Below are 17,351 nucleotides of genomic sequence, written 5' to 3' on the forward strand. Positions count from 1 at the left end.
TATTCCGTCCGGCTCTAAGTATCAATTAATTTAATAACGACGTTAATCAAACTCAGCGGAAAAGGAAAAAAAAAATAGAAAAATCCGGACGATACAAGCAGACCCGTCCGGAATTAAAAAAAAAAAAAACAGAAAATCCCGGACGGTATAATATAACCCGTCCGGAGTTAAAACGTATCATGCTCATCTTCATTGTTCTTGGCCTTCACACAAGAAAAAAACAGGCCTGATCTATTACATATATAGAATAACAAGCATTATTTTGTGTTATATATGCAATTTATTTATGTATGCATCTCATTCGAATTTATGTAAATTCTCACATGAAACTAATTTGAAATTATGTATATATACTCCTACGACAATTTCCATGTATATAAAATCTGCAAGAAATTGCAGGGGAATATAGATAAAATTTGCCTTTTAAGAGGAAAAAATTACTTAGATGAATTTTGATATAAAATAAATAATGGACCTGAATGTATAATGATATTAAAGGAGAGATCTCCTCTTTAATATTGCCCTTAATAATCCGATATATATTCTCTCGCCAGAAAGTTGATGATGAATGATACATTTGGATACTGAATCTGAATTTAGTAAACTACTAAGTAATGACATATATATAGTTGTATATATACTTGAGCCATACTGCCAAATAAAGATGTGAGGACCTTAAAAAAAATGTAAGTGAGGGTTTGAGGCTCTTTTAATTTGAAGAAAGAGTAATAGCCAATAGGCAAGATTCTTAGTGTGCTCCTCATTCTGCAAATATAACATTCACAAATGAAATGTCATTCTTTCTTTAAAAACAGAGATCAAATTAGGATGAAAACAGTTATCGATCATTCACATGTTGGTATACCATCACCACAATAGATTATTTTTCAAGTTTGTTATGGGATATATTTTGCTTCAAGTACAGAAAGATCCACAAAATAGTTGTATTGTGTATATAAACTCTAATAAGCAGACTGAAAGATTCCCAAGCCAAATATGAATTGATACTCAAGTTATATTATACCATCCGGGATTTTTTTTATTTACTCTGGACGGGTCTGCTTGTACCGTCCGGTTTTTTTTTTTTCCTTTCCGCTGAGTTTGATTAGCGTCGTCATTAAATTAATTGATACTTAGATCCGGACGGAATAATTAGACCCGTCCCGTTCTACTTATTTTTCGACAAAATCCAAAATCTATACCCTTTTTCGATATTTTATTATTTTATTTTCTATTAATAAAAAAATCGGAAAAACAAGGCCTGTGTTTGCTTTCTGGACGACGCTTCGTTGGACAGTATGATACGTGTTAGAGAGTAGAGACTGACATTATAGAATTGGCTGTAAGATACGTGTTAGATTAAAAGAACGATGCAGATCTCATTGTACACGGTAAGGTTACTAGGGTACCGCACTGGATCGTAATTCTGAGACTCACTGACGGGCTCGATTTTTTTATTTAAATAGAATCAATATTAATGAACAAGTCTCATTGGTTTTTTTTTTTTTTTTTTTTTGAGAAACAACAGCTCCACCGATTTTTAGAATTGGTAGAGAAAGAAATAAGTAGAAATAATCAATGTAGGTTGTTCAAAATAAAATTTAAATTCTCCCTCCATTGATTTCTGAAACTTTTTTTTTCTAAAAAAACAAATCAATAGTGCTTGTTTTCTTAAAATAATTAAATTGATTCTTTAAAAAAAAAAATCAACAAGCTCGGAATCGAACCTAATCCCGATTTCATGGTTCGTAGGTAAATTATTGATTTTAAAAAAAATAGAATTAATTTTAATTATTTTAATATAACAAGGAATCAAAACGATATTGGAATAACCTAATTCCGACTTCACGGTTCTATTTTTTTAAATAGAATTAATTTTAATTAGCTTAATAGAACAAGCATTATGGAGTTGATTTTTATAAAAAAAAAAATAGCTCCACCAATATCTTGGTGGTGGACAGAATAAGTAGAAATGACGAACGCAGATTCCTTAGAATAAAATTTAAATTCTCCCTCCACCGATCTCTAAGATTGGTAAAGTTGTTTTTTTTATAAAAATGAAATCAATAGTGCTTGTTTTATTAAAATAATTAAAGTTTATTCTATTTTTTTTAAAATCTAAATTATCTGTTCTGTGTTATTGAATGAAAAAGAGATTTTGACAATCAATAATACAGACATGAACGAAAGATAATCTAATAACCGTATAACAGAAGGGAGGGTACTACAGTTTGATGTTAATGCTAATGCTATACTTTTTTCATCATGTGAGGTTAGATGTGATCCGTATAAAATGGCATAAAGGTGATCAGACTTAAATTCTTTATCAGTCAGTTTTTGGATAATCTCACAGTCACAGTCATGCAAATGGAATATTATTTAGCCTAAAATTACCATGCAGTCTATACTCTATAGTAAGAACTAAGAACAAACCAAAACACCAGAACAGAAATACAAATAGGACTAAGTCAACAAAACAAAGGTAGCTGTGTTGTCAGCCAAGGTTCTTTCATCCTCGAGTTGCTTCCCGGCGGCAGCAAGTATCAGACACTGCTGGTCTGATGGGATGCCTTTCTTGTCCTGAATCTCAGTCTTCACATTGCTCTCAACTTCAACTTCAAGCGTGATAGTCTCTCCTGTTAACAATTTCACAAAGATTTGCATCTTCTCTTGTCTTGTCTTCTGAAATATAAAGAAACACATCGTTAAAACAAAATAATATTTAATATTTTAATATTTTCTAGGGAATTAGGGGAAAAACACACAGATTTACATGATAATATGATTTTAACTTTAATATCCGATCGAGAATCCAAGATCGATATGTCAAAGAATAAGCAACCTGATCATTAAAATCAAGAAAATAATAATTCAGCAAAGAGGATCTAATTCTCTCATACCTTTAATTTCCGCGAGAATTTAGAGAGCAGATAATTCATTATTTATAGAAGAAATCTTTGATTGACCATTATAGTTTTTTCTAATAAAAACAAATTATATACGTGCCCATCATAATTACTTCTTTATTTAGATCTTTTTTCCATCCAAATTTTAAAATTAGTTATTTTCCATCTAAACTTAATTAATTGATTTAAATTAAGTAAGTTTATTATTTTTGACTTCTGTATATTACCGAATAATTTAAATACAGAATTTAAAATTGAAAATCATTTTTTTTTTCTGTGCTAGCACAAGTTCCAAATACAAATACAAGCAAATATAGCGACGTCCACTGCATTTATTATGTAAAATTTCCGGTCTCTCAAATTACAGGTATCTGAAAGTAAAATAACAAATCAATTCTAATTATGTGTGTGTATATAGAGAGATAATTATGATCATATACTAATGTTAAAATTTCAGACAATCATAATATCGATCTAAATATATATGTGATAGATTCATTAATTCTATGTTACAGCGATTGTTAACCTAATTAAACGAACAATTGGGCAAATATCAGAGAAACTCAATTTTGATTAAGATTAATTATATTTTCAACTGTTGGTAGGTTAAAAATTAAGTAAATTTTTTGTGCATACGCAATGTTATGAATGGAAAATTTTGAGCTTCTGGACAATATCTTCTCCTTTGTTCATCATTTTTATTGCCATTCTACCTCGGAAATTAAACGAAGTCGGTTAAATGTACAATAAACTTGTTATTTAACGATGTACTTATCTATAACTTGTTAAAAAAAATATAAATTATAAAAAATCTTGAATAATTCTTTTTGCAAATACTAAAAAGCAAAAGTCGAACTCTATTAATGCTAAGAAAGTAGCGATTTTCTTAACAACTTCTGCATAAGCAAAATTAGTTATTTAACGACTATTATCTATGACTTGTTAAAAAATATAAATTATTAAAAAATGTTGAATGAATTTTGCCAAAAACTAATTAAGAAGAAAAGTAAATTTCAATTAATCCTAAGAAAGTAGTGATTTTCCGCTGAATAACATGTATTGGCATCTATCCCATACCGTATATTTACATGCATGAATCTAGAATTCAACTAATTAAATGAATATCTTATACTAAGGTTCAAATTCTTTTAAAAGATCCAACATTATTAATCTAATCATAAAATAAACATTTTATTTTAATAATAATGCATATAAATAAAAAATATTCAAAATCAGCTTACAAATTTCTAAATAAAAGTTATATCTGTTACATTAATATTTAATAATTTATTCCAAACCTCATATTTTTTTTTTTTTAGTAAGAATAGGAGTCATGCTCCTATTTTATTAACCGCAATTGGTTACATGGTTTCAAGGGCTTTGAGAAATAGCCCTTTGACGGATTTACAAATGGTTAAGGAAATGAAAAAAGAAAAGAAAAAAAAGATTAATTTTCTGTAAAAAAATCAAAATTAAAATCAAAACAAGCTTCACGTAACTTTTGGATTTGAGAATTTTCACTGAATCATCACTTCTTCTGCTAGATCTTCAATCGTTTGAAACTGTTCTTGGAACAGTCTTGCACAGCGCTCTCGCCATATTATAAATATTGCAATTAGTAATAATCCCCTGAATTCCTTAGGCTTCTTGTTATCAAGCAACGTTACTTCATAGTCTATATCAACAGTGAATTGTGCACTATGTTGAGGAAACAGTAGGTTGAAAATCCGAGTGTATAGTAGCTTCGAGAACACACATTCTCTAAATAGATGCATAGAAGTTTCTTGTGACCCTCGACACAGGTAGCAAATGCTGACCATATTGAATCCCCTTTTATTTAAATTTTCTGTAGTCAAGATTCTATTCAAGAATAATAACCATCCAAAAATTCTGAACCGTGGTGGTGCTGGTAACTTCCAAAGGCGGTGCAATTTGCTTTTGATTCTTGGTCCATTCTTTAGCACATAATAAGCAGATTTGACAGTGAACAAACCGGTTGAGTGACCCTTCCACATTGCATCGTCTATATTTTCTTGTGACATCATTAACCTTGACTGGTCTATTATCTGATGAAATGCTTCAAACTCAGAATGAGCCCTTTGAGTGGTGATCGGTCTGAAACATGTTGCTTGTGTTTGCAGTCTGGAGCACCTTATTGAGAGACACTTCCTTCTCCCCAATCTTCATCCCATAAACTGATTGTGCTGCCATCTCCCATTTTTCGGATCATAAAACATTGACAAAATTGTAGTACACTCTTCAAATGGTTTTTGAAAAAATATGACTCACACAACCCATTATTTTGTGGCATATAAAGCACTTTGATCATGGATTTCCAGAGCTTATCTTCCTTTTTAACCCATTGCCAAATCCATTTGGCTAACATCGCTTGATTAAAATCTTTAAGATCTAACACTCCGAGGCCACCCAGCTTTTTTGGAGTACAAACAAGGCTCCAGTTTACCAAATGTATTTTCCTTTGATTTCCTGAGAGACCATGCCACAGAGAGCCCCTTCTTATTTTGTCAATCTCCATTATTACCCAAATCGGAAGCTTAAACACTGACATGTAGTAGATATGAATAGAGGTTAATTAAGACAACATTTATCAAAACAACTCTGCCGGCCATGTTCAGAAATTTTGCCGACCATCCTGACAATCTCATCCCCACCTTTTGTATCAGCGGCAAATAAGCTCTTCTTGGCAATCTTCTCATTGATAATGGTAGACCAAGGTAGGTAAAAGGAAACTGACCTCGACGGCATCCCATGATTTGTAAAAGCTGTGGTATAGGATATTCAGAACCTTGCACAAGGAGTTCAGATTTTGCCATGCTCACACTTAGCCCCGACAAATTGGCAAAAGTTAGAAGCACGATCTTTAACACTTGAATTTGTTGAATTTCTGGTTTAACAAAAAAGAGTGCATCATCTGCGTACAAGAGACAAGGCTTCATTCCTTCAATTGGCATTCTCAATGCTCCTATCGATACAAGCTTCTGTAGCCATCGTGGTATGAAATCCATGGCTAAAATGAACAAGAAAGGTGACAATGGGTCACCTTGACGAACCCCTCTTCTTAAAATTAGTTTTTTCCCCAATAAACCATTTATTAAAATTTGAGAGCTCCCTTGTAGTACCAAATTCTTTATCCAATTAATCCATAAACCAGGGAAACCCAAGTTAGTCATGATCTTTAATAAGAAATTCCAATTTAGCATGTCAAACGCCTTATGAATATCCGCCTTAAACATTGCTAGCGGTATATTTCTATTCTTTGAAAAATGTAGAATTTCTTGTGCATATACAAAACCTTCGGTGATCTGCCTTCCTTTAACGAAACTAGTTTGGGTTGTGCATAACAGTTTGTCAATGTGCTGTTGTAGTCGGTTTGCAAGCACCTTTGACATGATTTTTTGAATGCCATGCACAAGACTTATTGGCCGAAAATCCTGAGGCATAGAGGAATTTTCTTTTTTTGGAATCAACACTACATAGGAAGTGTTTAGAGGAGCAAGACTGGAGTGTGCATTAGTAACCTGAGTAAACACTGCCATGAGATCAGGTAGCATCACATGAGCAAATTCCTTGTAGAACTCACTTGTCAATCCCTCGGGCCCTGGACTTTAATTTATTGTTGGGGCATTGCACAATCACTTGTAATATCTCGTCAGCTTCTATTGGTCTTGCTAGAGTTGTTAAATCATGTGCTTCTGGATACAGCCTTGACCAATCAATATCGGTGTTGCTCTGCCAATTTTTTCCCATTAATTCTGCAAAATAATCGAAAAAAGCTCTAGCCTTCATCTTTTGGGTCGCACATATTCTATCATTGTATTTAATTCTTCCAATGAAATTATTCCTTTTTGATGTTGAGGCGTAAGCATGAAAAAATTTTGAGTTCTTATCACCCTCCATCTCCCATCTGATTTTAGCACGTTGTCTCCACATTTTTTCTTCTAATTTTGACAACTCAGTATATCTTTTCTTTAAAACCGCCTTGATTAGTTTTTCTAGATCAGTGACACCCCTTAATTCTTGCACTTCATCCACCCATTCGAAATAATCTCTACAAACAGTTAGTTGCCTTTTGATGTTGCCAATTTTATGTCTCGTCCAAGCTGTTATTTCCCGTTGCATGGTCACAATTTTCCTATGTAGCTGAGTAGGGTTTTCAGCTGTCGGCATCTCTGTCCACTTGCTGCGCACAAAATCTCTGAATTGTTCGGATTGCAACCAGAAATTTTCAACTCGAAACACGCTGGATTTTCTGAAATTGGTTGAAGCCTTGTACAAAATTGGACAGTGGTCCGAAGAAGAATTTGGTAGTGTCCTTTGGGTAGAATCTGGGAACAAAAGGCTCCAATTTGTAGACAGTAAAAACCGATCTAGCTTGGCCATCGATGGTTGTTCTCTTGCATTACTCCATGTAAACCTCCTTCCTTGCATAGGTATATCCATTAATTCAAGTTCACTGATTAGGTCCGAGAACTGTAGAGGTCCCCTCCAATCCGAATGCTCTCTGTTTCTATCATCAGAGTGAATGGTTATGTTATAATCGCCACAAACTAGCCAATGACAATCATCTATCGGCTTTGCATCCCTTAAGTCGGTAAAAAACCCTTCTCTCAAACCCGGCCTTGAAGGTCCATAAACACCAGTGATTACCAATTCAGAATGTCAATGCTTTTCAAATTATTTTGAAGACCGCCTTAGCAAAACAAGGTTGGGACGCATTGCATGCGCAGCTCCAACCCCACCTTCTCTTCTCTTCTCGTGAGGCGAGGTTAGGACACATATTGCAGCTCCAACTCCATCATTTCCGGTCCCCTCTCCCGTGAGGCGAGGAACGGAACCGATTACAATTGTTGAAAGTAATTTTAGAAAAACTCAAAATTTAGTTTTTAGAAAAACTCCATCATTACCATATTTATGTATGTATGTTTTTTCGGAAAAAAATTTCATATAAATCTTATGTCTCTTTTTTATTATTTTGTACTTGATTGTTTGTGATGTGTCTTCTATATATATTTCTCAATTTGATCAAGTATTTATATATGTCCGCAACGTGGTTAACAAAATTACTCCTCAACACTTCAGCAGTCCGCCCCCAATATTTTATTAATAGCATATGTTCGCAAGTAGCAAACTGGATATAATTAGTTGCACGTACAATAATTATTTTAAATAATGGGTCTCACTTCTTTTTTAAAGAGACTAATTTACTGGTTGGTATTTTCTTCCTCTCTTTGTTATTTTGTATCCGAGAAAGAAAGAATAAAATAAAATATCTTCTCTTTAATTCGCTGCTCTCACTCAATCATAATATGCTCGATATTATGGAGTTATTGTTAGTTGCTGACTTGCTTCTATAGTCGTGTCTCAAATAATAATATTTTCGGATCATCTTAGTGACGGTTTCAAATCTTATATTGAGACGGAATACGCATAAAAATAATGTTTCGCACAATCTGAATATTATCCTTTTAACTTGGTTTACTTTGATTTAATTCTTAGCTATCTGAATTTCTGAAAATTAACCCCAACAGCAGCCCAAAGCTGGAACGTTACAGCCCCAAGGAGCCCGAATTCAGAGCCAGTGAAGTAACTCAATTTTTGAGTTTTAAATGAGGACCGTCTGATTCGAATCCGAGATAATCTATTGAAAATGGAGTGCACGTATCTCGAGATAAAGATTCAAATCGCAAAGCAATCTCGATCGACAGATTTGAATCGGACGATCTCGATCCAAAACCCAAAAATTGAGTTAATTTAGGAGATCCGGACCCAACACCCCTCCCCTTTTCGCCCCCACATCTTCATCTTAATTCGATACTTTATCATAATAATAATTAGCGATCACCGTAATTGATTGAAACTTTTCAAGATTTAAAAATTAAAAAGTAGATGTGTTCAATGTAGGGGTGTAAACGGTCGGATACGGATCGGATAGTGGTCTTACCGTATTCGTATCCGTTATAATTTTTCGGATACGGATATGGATGCGGATAGTCTCGGATACGGATCGGATATCAGACGGATACGGATATTTTTCATAATTAACTTCTTGGTTACAAAATATATATTGTATTATTAAAATATTAATCACTAATTATGTCATAGTGTTATATTGTTCATCAAAATATATATATCTATATGCAATTTAAAAAATTATTGGGTATAATATGCAATTTAATAAATCAATTTAAGAACATATAACACATTTGTTGTGGTTAAAAAATATAAACAGTTGGATACGGATAGTTAAATGTCTTACTGTATCCTTATTCGTCATAATTTTTCGGATACGGATAGTGTCGAATATATATACGGATCAGATAATTTAGGTAATTTTCTGAATTCGAATCCGACCGAAATCGGATAATATCCAATCCGTTTACACCCCTAGTTCTCTGTGATTTAGTGTAAGAGAAATACCGTTCGATTATCCTAAAACTTTTCAAAATCAGCACCTAAAAGTCAACACTATACTCATGCTCTTTAACTTTTTTCGAAGGTTATGTGCTTATGATCGAAGAGCATCTAGAGTTTCTAATATTATGTTGCAGTTTTTAATCCAATTTCAGAGATGTGAGAGAATTTCTTATTTAGAAACTATGCAGTAAAGTTTCTTATTAAAAAACTATTTATAAACTCCATATTGGCCAAATGATTGACTCAAATTAATTCTCTTTCTTAATTTGTTGCTGACGTGGCTTAATATAAATTCTAAAATTAATTTTAGAGATGTGAGAATTAGAAACTTTAGAGACCTTAATTTCTAAAAAGCAATTAACAGTTATTTAGAAACTCATTTGAGTTACAGAGATGTAGACCTTAATTTCTAAAAAACAGTTAACAGTTAACTTGAAGAACAGTGTTGGTAATATTGTGTAATATATGAGGTTGTATTGGATAATAATATTTTGTGATATTTTGAGGAACTTTGGTAAAGTTGGAGACCGAATCTCCTGCACCAGGGTGTAGGAAATTCCTGCTCCTAGAGTCACTGCGGTGGGTCCGAAGTGGGCTCGAAATCAAATATTTAAATGTTAAAAGTGATTCCGATCCTACCCGGCAGTGGCTCTAGGAATAAAAATTTCCTGCACCTCTGAAGGCAGGTGTTCCGCTTCCATAAACTTGTAAATTATGAATGAAATTTATTATCCTTTTTTTCTACCGTTATTTTCTTCTCCTTTCTTATTTATTGTTCGAATTGATTATTTTGATAAAAAACTCTAAAATCCAACACTATTTTTTTTTTGAAACCGATTATTCCGAATTTCTGATAGTCAAAATGCTGAGCATATATAATTAATTTGTTGTTTAAGTATATCGAAGTAGGAATCAAGGACAGTAAATTCAGTCCGATGCTCGGCAAGATAAACTGTCTTTAATTACATGCATATATTTTGTGCGGCAAATTTTAAGATTCATGCAAGATTAAGTACCTATGAATCTTAATGTTGATCAGACAGATTCGACATAACATCAAACTGAATTTGGTTTGATGTCCATTAGACCGCCCTCACTATAAATTCAGGGTCTGTTCGGTACATGAGGTTTCCATGGATTTTCAAGGATAAAATATATTTGTGGGCATTTTTTTTAGGGTGTTCGGCATATAGTTATATTTTCTAATTCAATTCTCAAAAAGTTTTTTTTTTTTTTTCAATGGTGAATACCCATGGAAAAAAAAAATTAGGTCAGAAGTCTGATTTTTTTATCAATTGGTGGAGTTGCTAAGTTGCGTCATTAATTTTATTAAATTTACCATTGAACCATTGTTTAAGAAACAAATTTAATCAAAATTCTAAGCCCCAGCCGAGCACAATTATGTAAACAAAGCCTCAATTTAAATCAATTTTGTATCAGCTAATATCATTTGGGCATTAATTTATGTCTCAATTGAGAGTCCAATTAGATTCTTAGAGCATCTACATTCCTAAAACTCAAAAGGATTTCTAAATAACTGTTAACTATTTTTTAGAAATTATGGTCTTTAAAGTTTCTAACTCTCACATTCCTGAAACTCATTTTAGAGTTTCTATTAAGCCACGTCAGCAACAAATTAAAAAAGAGAAATAATTTGAGCCAATCATTTGACCAACATAGAGTTTATAAACAGTTTCTTAATAAGAAACTTTCCTGCATAGTTTCTAAATAATAAACTCTCCCACATCCCTGAAACTGGATTAGAAACTCTAATAGTTTCAGGGATGTAGATGCTCTTAGACCAAAAAAAATAAATAAAAGAGCCAAATAATTTTCACAATTTCTTAAATTGTGATTAAGCTAATAGTTTAAAATACATTAATACAAGAATTGAAACACAAAACTAAAAATAACTTCAAATAGCATTACAATAGTACAATAATAATTAATAAAACACAAAAATTAAAATAATTAAACAAAATAAAATTTAAAAGTACAAGAAATTTCAATTAAATAAAACTTCATAACAATTTTTCCATGCATTTGCCGAACACCAATATTCTTAAATTTTTCATGGATTAAATGACTTTGATTTTGACAAATTGAAATTTTCATTTCCATATTAAAATTCCTATGCCCACAAAATTTCTATTTTGCCGAACAAGTCCTCATAGTACTTGGGTTCACCTATATGGTCGCAGGATCCGTATACTCCCATGCAGATATCTGATCAAGTAAAATGAGCTCTCATTAAATCTCAGCCAAAGTAATTGAAATTCGGTGCCTATTTAAACACAGGGGTCTGTTTTGAGATTCGTATAAAGTTAAAACTCACGACTCATATTTAATTGTACTAAATCAAATTTAATAATTAAAAAGTAGACCAATAACAAGAAATTTAAAAACATAAAAATAACTCATTCATCCAAATTCAATGAGGAGACTATAGGGCTGTAAACGAGCTGGCTCGAGCCGAGCTGGGCCTTAGCTCGGCTCGTTTATTTTGGCCCGAGCGAGCTAGACCTAGGTCACCTAAGCCAAAATCTCTGGCTCAGCTTGTGATAAGCCAGCCCGAGCTAGCTCGCGAGCTGACAAGCTGGACTTTATTATACAAATTCAAAAATAAAAAAAATAAGAAATCTCATTCAAAAAATTTAAGAAATTGTCCAGCAGGTACATCTTCAAGCAACTAAAGCCCATATTATTTCTTCCCAAACCGAAAATACATTAATTTTGCATAATTGCACCTTTGAAAATGGAACTGGACTTAAAATTATACGGGACTAAACCCTAAATCCACTGTAGTTTAACGAGCCGAGCTGGCCCAGTCCAAGCTGACCTTTGGCTCAGCTCGTTTATTTTGACCCGAGCCTGAGCCGAGCTGGCTCGTTAACAGCTCGGTCCACTACCGAGCGAGCTAGAGGCGAGCCACGAGCTTTTTTGACAGCCCTAGGAGACTACAACAAAGCCTGATACTAAAGTAACATAAGAAGTAACATGTTCATTATTGCTAAAATATACAGTAATTAAGCATGTATATTCTTTCGGTTTTAATTATTAAACTAGTATCGTGTTCCTTTCAACAGAAACGTATTATAAGAAAATAAGAAAATCTCATACAAAATAACATAATTTCATAATAAATAGATCAATAAAAAGAATAATTATTGAACAATAAAAAAATAAACCAACATATTCTTATACAAATGTAAAAGTCATTCTTTAATTACATACACTTATGAGCTTTTTTTTACTGGTGCAAATATTTGTTTGTTATGTTGCTTAACAGGAAAACAAGAGGAAAAAAATATCATCAAATAAGTTGTATTATTTGTTATTGTCATATTATGATACATTCTATTGTCATAATATGTCTCTTGTTATTTTTATAAGAGTTATCATACTCTTCCTACCATTTATTTGCATTTAGATAGAAAATAGAACAAATAACATATAAAAAAAGAAAAGAAATAAAAACATGAACAATCAATTATCAATCAATCCCAAAATTCCTTAAAATGACATTTAAAAAAAAATGAAAAGAAATCAGGATCAAAAGAAGGTAGACTAAGACTTGTGGCGAGTACGTATTTAAATAAATTTAGACTTCTATACTTATAAAAACATAAAAAAAAAAAAAGATGAACAGAATCAAAAGAAGTCAAACAATTTGATTGGAGGGCTGATATTCAACTGTTGGCAGATCATGACATCTATGTGCTTAATATATTAAGATTCTTGCCTTTCCATTTATCTCATCCTTGGACCATTTTAGATTTTTCTTATTACTTGGAGACCGATAAGTTTTAACATGCTTAATTTCTTCTCAGATCATTGTTGCCACCGCATTTCTTCCTTCGGCAATTGGTGGCATTCGGCGCGAGGCGTCCGTAACACTTGCGGCATATCATTCTTACATTTTGCTTATTTGCAAGATACACGAGTTCCTTGTCGTAGATATAGCCGCCTCTCAGCCACAACACCAGATGCAACGTCGACTCCTTTTGTATGTTGTAATCGGCCAAGGTCCTTCCACTCTCGAGTTGCTTCCCGGTAAATATGAGGCGTTGTTGGTCAGGTGGGATCTCTTCATTGTTCTGAATCTTAGCTTTCACATTGTCGATTGTGTCGCTACTCTGATCGTCTTTCCCGTTAGAGTTTTCACAAAGATCTGCATCTTGTCCTGTGTAATATAAGTAAACATATCTTTTAAAAGAAGAATATATATATTTATTATAATAAAACTAGATTTGAACATACATATTGATTGCTAGAGAAGTATTAGACAAACTAATCGCAAAATTTAGTTTATGTTTGGGGAAAAAAGAGAGGAGAAAAACGGAGAAAATGCAGATTATAGTTTCTACTCGATGAGATTATTGTGCATTATTAAAGTAAACTTTAATCTCTGGGGATCCAAGATGTCCAAAAATAAGAAAACTTATCGTTAAATTAAGAAAAGAATAATTCAATAAAGAGGTTCTATTTCTCCCATACCTTTTCCGCGTGAGAAGATTTTAGATAAAAGCGATTTACACAGATTGTGGGTTTCGGAGAGGAGAGATAATTCAGTACAATTTATAGAAGAACTCCTTGATTTACCATTATTTGTTCACATAATCACAATGACAGTTTGTTAGTTTCTTGTAATAAAAAAAAGAGGGAGCTTTCAGAGGCAGGGGATGGTTTGGATTTTCTGTGATTCTATCCATGCAGCTCCTTCTGAGTGCTGATGATCAGATGACGCATTGATGCTAGATAATAGATTCCGACTTGAGTAAGGCTATCATATTACAGAATACAGATTATTAGTGTTATGGAACCATAACTTTATTTTTAAAGTTTAAACAGTTAAACACGATCTATATATGAAAATGTACTTGAAGACTATATTTTATATTTTTTGAGGAGTTTTTTACTATCTTTTTATATAGATATAAAATTGCTATTTTTGAATGATTCTGAATTTTTAGATTAACTTATTTTACACTTATCTAAAAAATTAGCAAAAAAAGTGTATTAAATGTAAAATTTGGTCTTCAATTTATAGGGGATTTTTTTTTCTGAAAAAGTGGGGATATCACCTGTTTTATTACGAAACGCCCGAATTCTTACAAAAGCATAGTCCAAAATATACAAAACAAATAACAACTAAATTAGAAATAGAAATAGATAAGGCAATATACAAAATCAATAACATCTAAGTCAACTAAAACAATTAAGATGTATCGCTTCAAACCACAACACTCATAGAACTAGAAACGTCATTAGGAGAATCATTGAGGAGACCGGCAGTTCCATCAATAGCATCATACTCGGCCCTATCACACAAATAGTCAGAGAGGTCTGACCCCTCTAAACCATAAAAAAACGTCCTCGTCTGAATCCCCCATGGAGCTTCCCCTTTCCTGAGTGCTTGTATCCAAAAGTATAATCAGAGGACATACATGATTCAAATAAGTTGTATCCATAGATAAAATGAGAGTTAATTTAAAGTATGAATCATTAAGTCTTGCCTTATACCAATAAGAAGTTTTTTTTTAAAAACCTTCGCAGAAGCTGCGAAGTTGTGAGAGGGAATCGAACTCTCAACCTTTGAATACAACAACTCTATGACTTTTTCCTAGTCAATTGTGCTACCTCCCCTTTCTCCACCAATAAGAAGTTAAAGCTATAATAGTGGAACCTATAGAACTAACATTAAGGACTGGTACGTGTTGGAAACATATCTTATTTTTGGTAAGCCACACCAATCATAAAGTGGCAGCATAAATTAATTCAACAAGTAATGAATTCTTTAACGGAATCTAGTTATCAAAAAGCCACAAGTCAGAAATAGTACAACAATTGTAATGAAAGTTATTGTAATTCTCTATCCATGATTAAAGCAAAGAAATATAAGAGCAGGTCACAAAAAAATGATCAACGATCTTGGATTCATCACAGAAATGACAATATTTAATACTACACTGCCATCCCCCTTTAGCTAAGTTACATCTAGTGAGTAATATAAATTCATAACACGGGTGGATCTATATTAGATATTTACCATATAGGCTGATTCTTCTACTTTTCTAATATTGAATTATGTCACCATTATGCGAAACATGTTTGCGTGGTTAAATTCCCAACAAGCCTCAACCAAGGAGATTCATTAATTAATAACACTTTGATATAATATATTTCATGCACCACAGATGATCTAGAGCTAGCTACTCGAGATTTTGTGAGATATAATAATAGAAAGAAGTTTGGAAGCCAAGCAAGCTTAATTTGGCTACCAAGATGCATGTCCATCTAAAACTAAATAATAGAACTGAGAAAAGTATATAACACCCTCGATTTCAAAATTTAATCAATTGGGTTGAGGAAAGAGAAGATTACGGAAATGGTAAACTAACGCCATTTGCGCACAATTAATTAATTAAATTAAATAACATCCGGAAATTCTTGTATTCCTTCATTCCCAATCAAAGTATGGTATTCCAAAGTCAATTATTGTAATTTTTTTTTATATTCAATCAACATTTGATATTTTGATATTCATGTCAACATTTGGTTTTCCGGATTAAATTATACTCGTTCCTATAAAATCATTTGATTCGTTCTATATCGTTCCTAAAAAAAATTCATTCCATACGATATAGTACTATCGATCTAAAATTCTAAATATATATACCATAGATTCATTCTATATTATAACGATTGTTAACCTAGCTAATTAAACGAACAAGTGGGCAAATATTAGAGAATCTCAATTTTTACTAAGATTATACTTTTCAACTGTTGGTAGGTAAAAGATCAAGTAAAACAAGAGAAGCTTAATTAGATAGAAGAGAGCAGTAGGTTTAAGTATTACAGTATTTGTCATCAATAAATATAATGGCTATATATGTTTTCTGATGAGGGACCTCATAACCAGTCGCATTGTAAACTTTTGTTAAAAAAAAAAAACGAGCACTCTTGTTATGTTTCAATTGTAAGAAATACAACTGAAGACCTACATGCATATATATATGAATCATGAAAGGAATAACCAACAAATTAAAGAATTTAACAATATGACTTTAATTAATGGTAAGACACATTTGCAGCACAAACATATACAAAAACAGTGAAAGAATTAGCTTTTGGCCCAGTAACAAAATCACATGTTCTCTAATAAGGAAGGTCATGAGTTCAGAATCCGGATAGATGAAATTTTTTGTAATAATACAAGTTTGAAAAGAGTGTTAATTGGCTTGATTTCTAATACTCTCATTCAAGAAAATAGACAAGGCAGGAAAAAATATGCAGAGAATTGATGTGAAGACAAAAATGGTCTATTAAAATGACATAAATACATAATATATTATTTTGTTGTAAATTTCTTTAGCAGTACACGGATAGAAATTTCCAATTTAAAACAACATAACTTAAAAATTATTCACAATCTAACAATACATATATACTACCTTCAACAACCTAATTCTAACTAATTTAGTCGTTATGTTACAGTGAATGTAGATTTCTTTATTGTACAATCTTCTCCATTAGTTTCTCTACTGGAGGGCATCGCTGGCCCTTCAGACCGTTAAATTCGTTATTCTCTCTTAGTCTGGCGATGGGTCCTGCTTGCCTGTCTTCACTCCCTCCTCTTTTAATGGCTCCTGCACCGCTTTTGGCCGAACTAACAGCCCATTATCGGCTTTCCCCTCTTCTTTGGATCTGTTAACCAATTCAAACTTTCCTTCAACGGTCGCTCCCAATTCCAATTGCGCCCATAGCTGACACAAGAGAGAGAGAGAGAAATAGATCACCCATTTTTTATGTTATATTGAATTAAGCAAAACCAGACACCTTACTAATGTAATGCCAACATGTTTTTGATCCAATTAAATTTAACTAATAAAGTATACTGCATACCGGTACAAGTAGCTTCCTCTTCTGGTCAAAAGTGCCAAGTATTGGAAACTCATCGACAGTTGAGAAAGCTGAGTGCCATCACCGCCTTGTCTTATATTCTCAAAG

At 32.6% G+C, this 17,351-nt stretch overlaps 1 pseudogene; it reads right to left on the reverse strand.

The window, feature by feature from the left end:
• Positions 1 to 2,463: 2,463 nt before the first annotated feature.
• LOC144574655 (polyubiquitin-like) overlaps positions 2,464 to 17,351 on the reverse strand; it is a 40,312-nt pseudogene continuing 25,424 nt past the window's right edge.

This window comes from Carex rostrata, chromosome 23, assembly GCF_964058835.1.
Source record: "Carex rostrata chromosome 23, lpCarRost1.2, whole genome shotgun sequence".
In the NCBI taxonomy this organism is placed as follows: Eukaryota; Viridiplantae; Streptophyta; class Magnoliopsida; order Poales; family Cyperaceae; genus Carex; species Carex rostrata.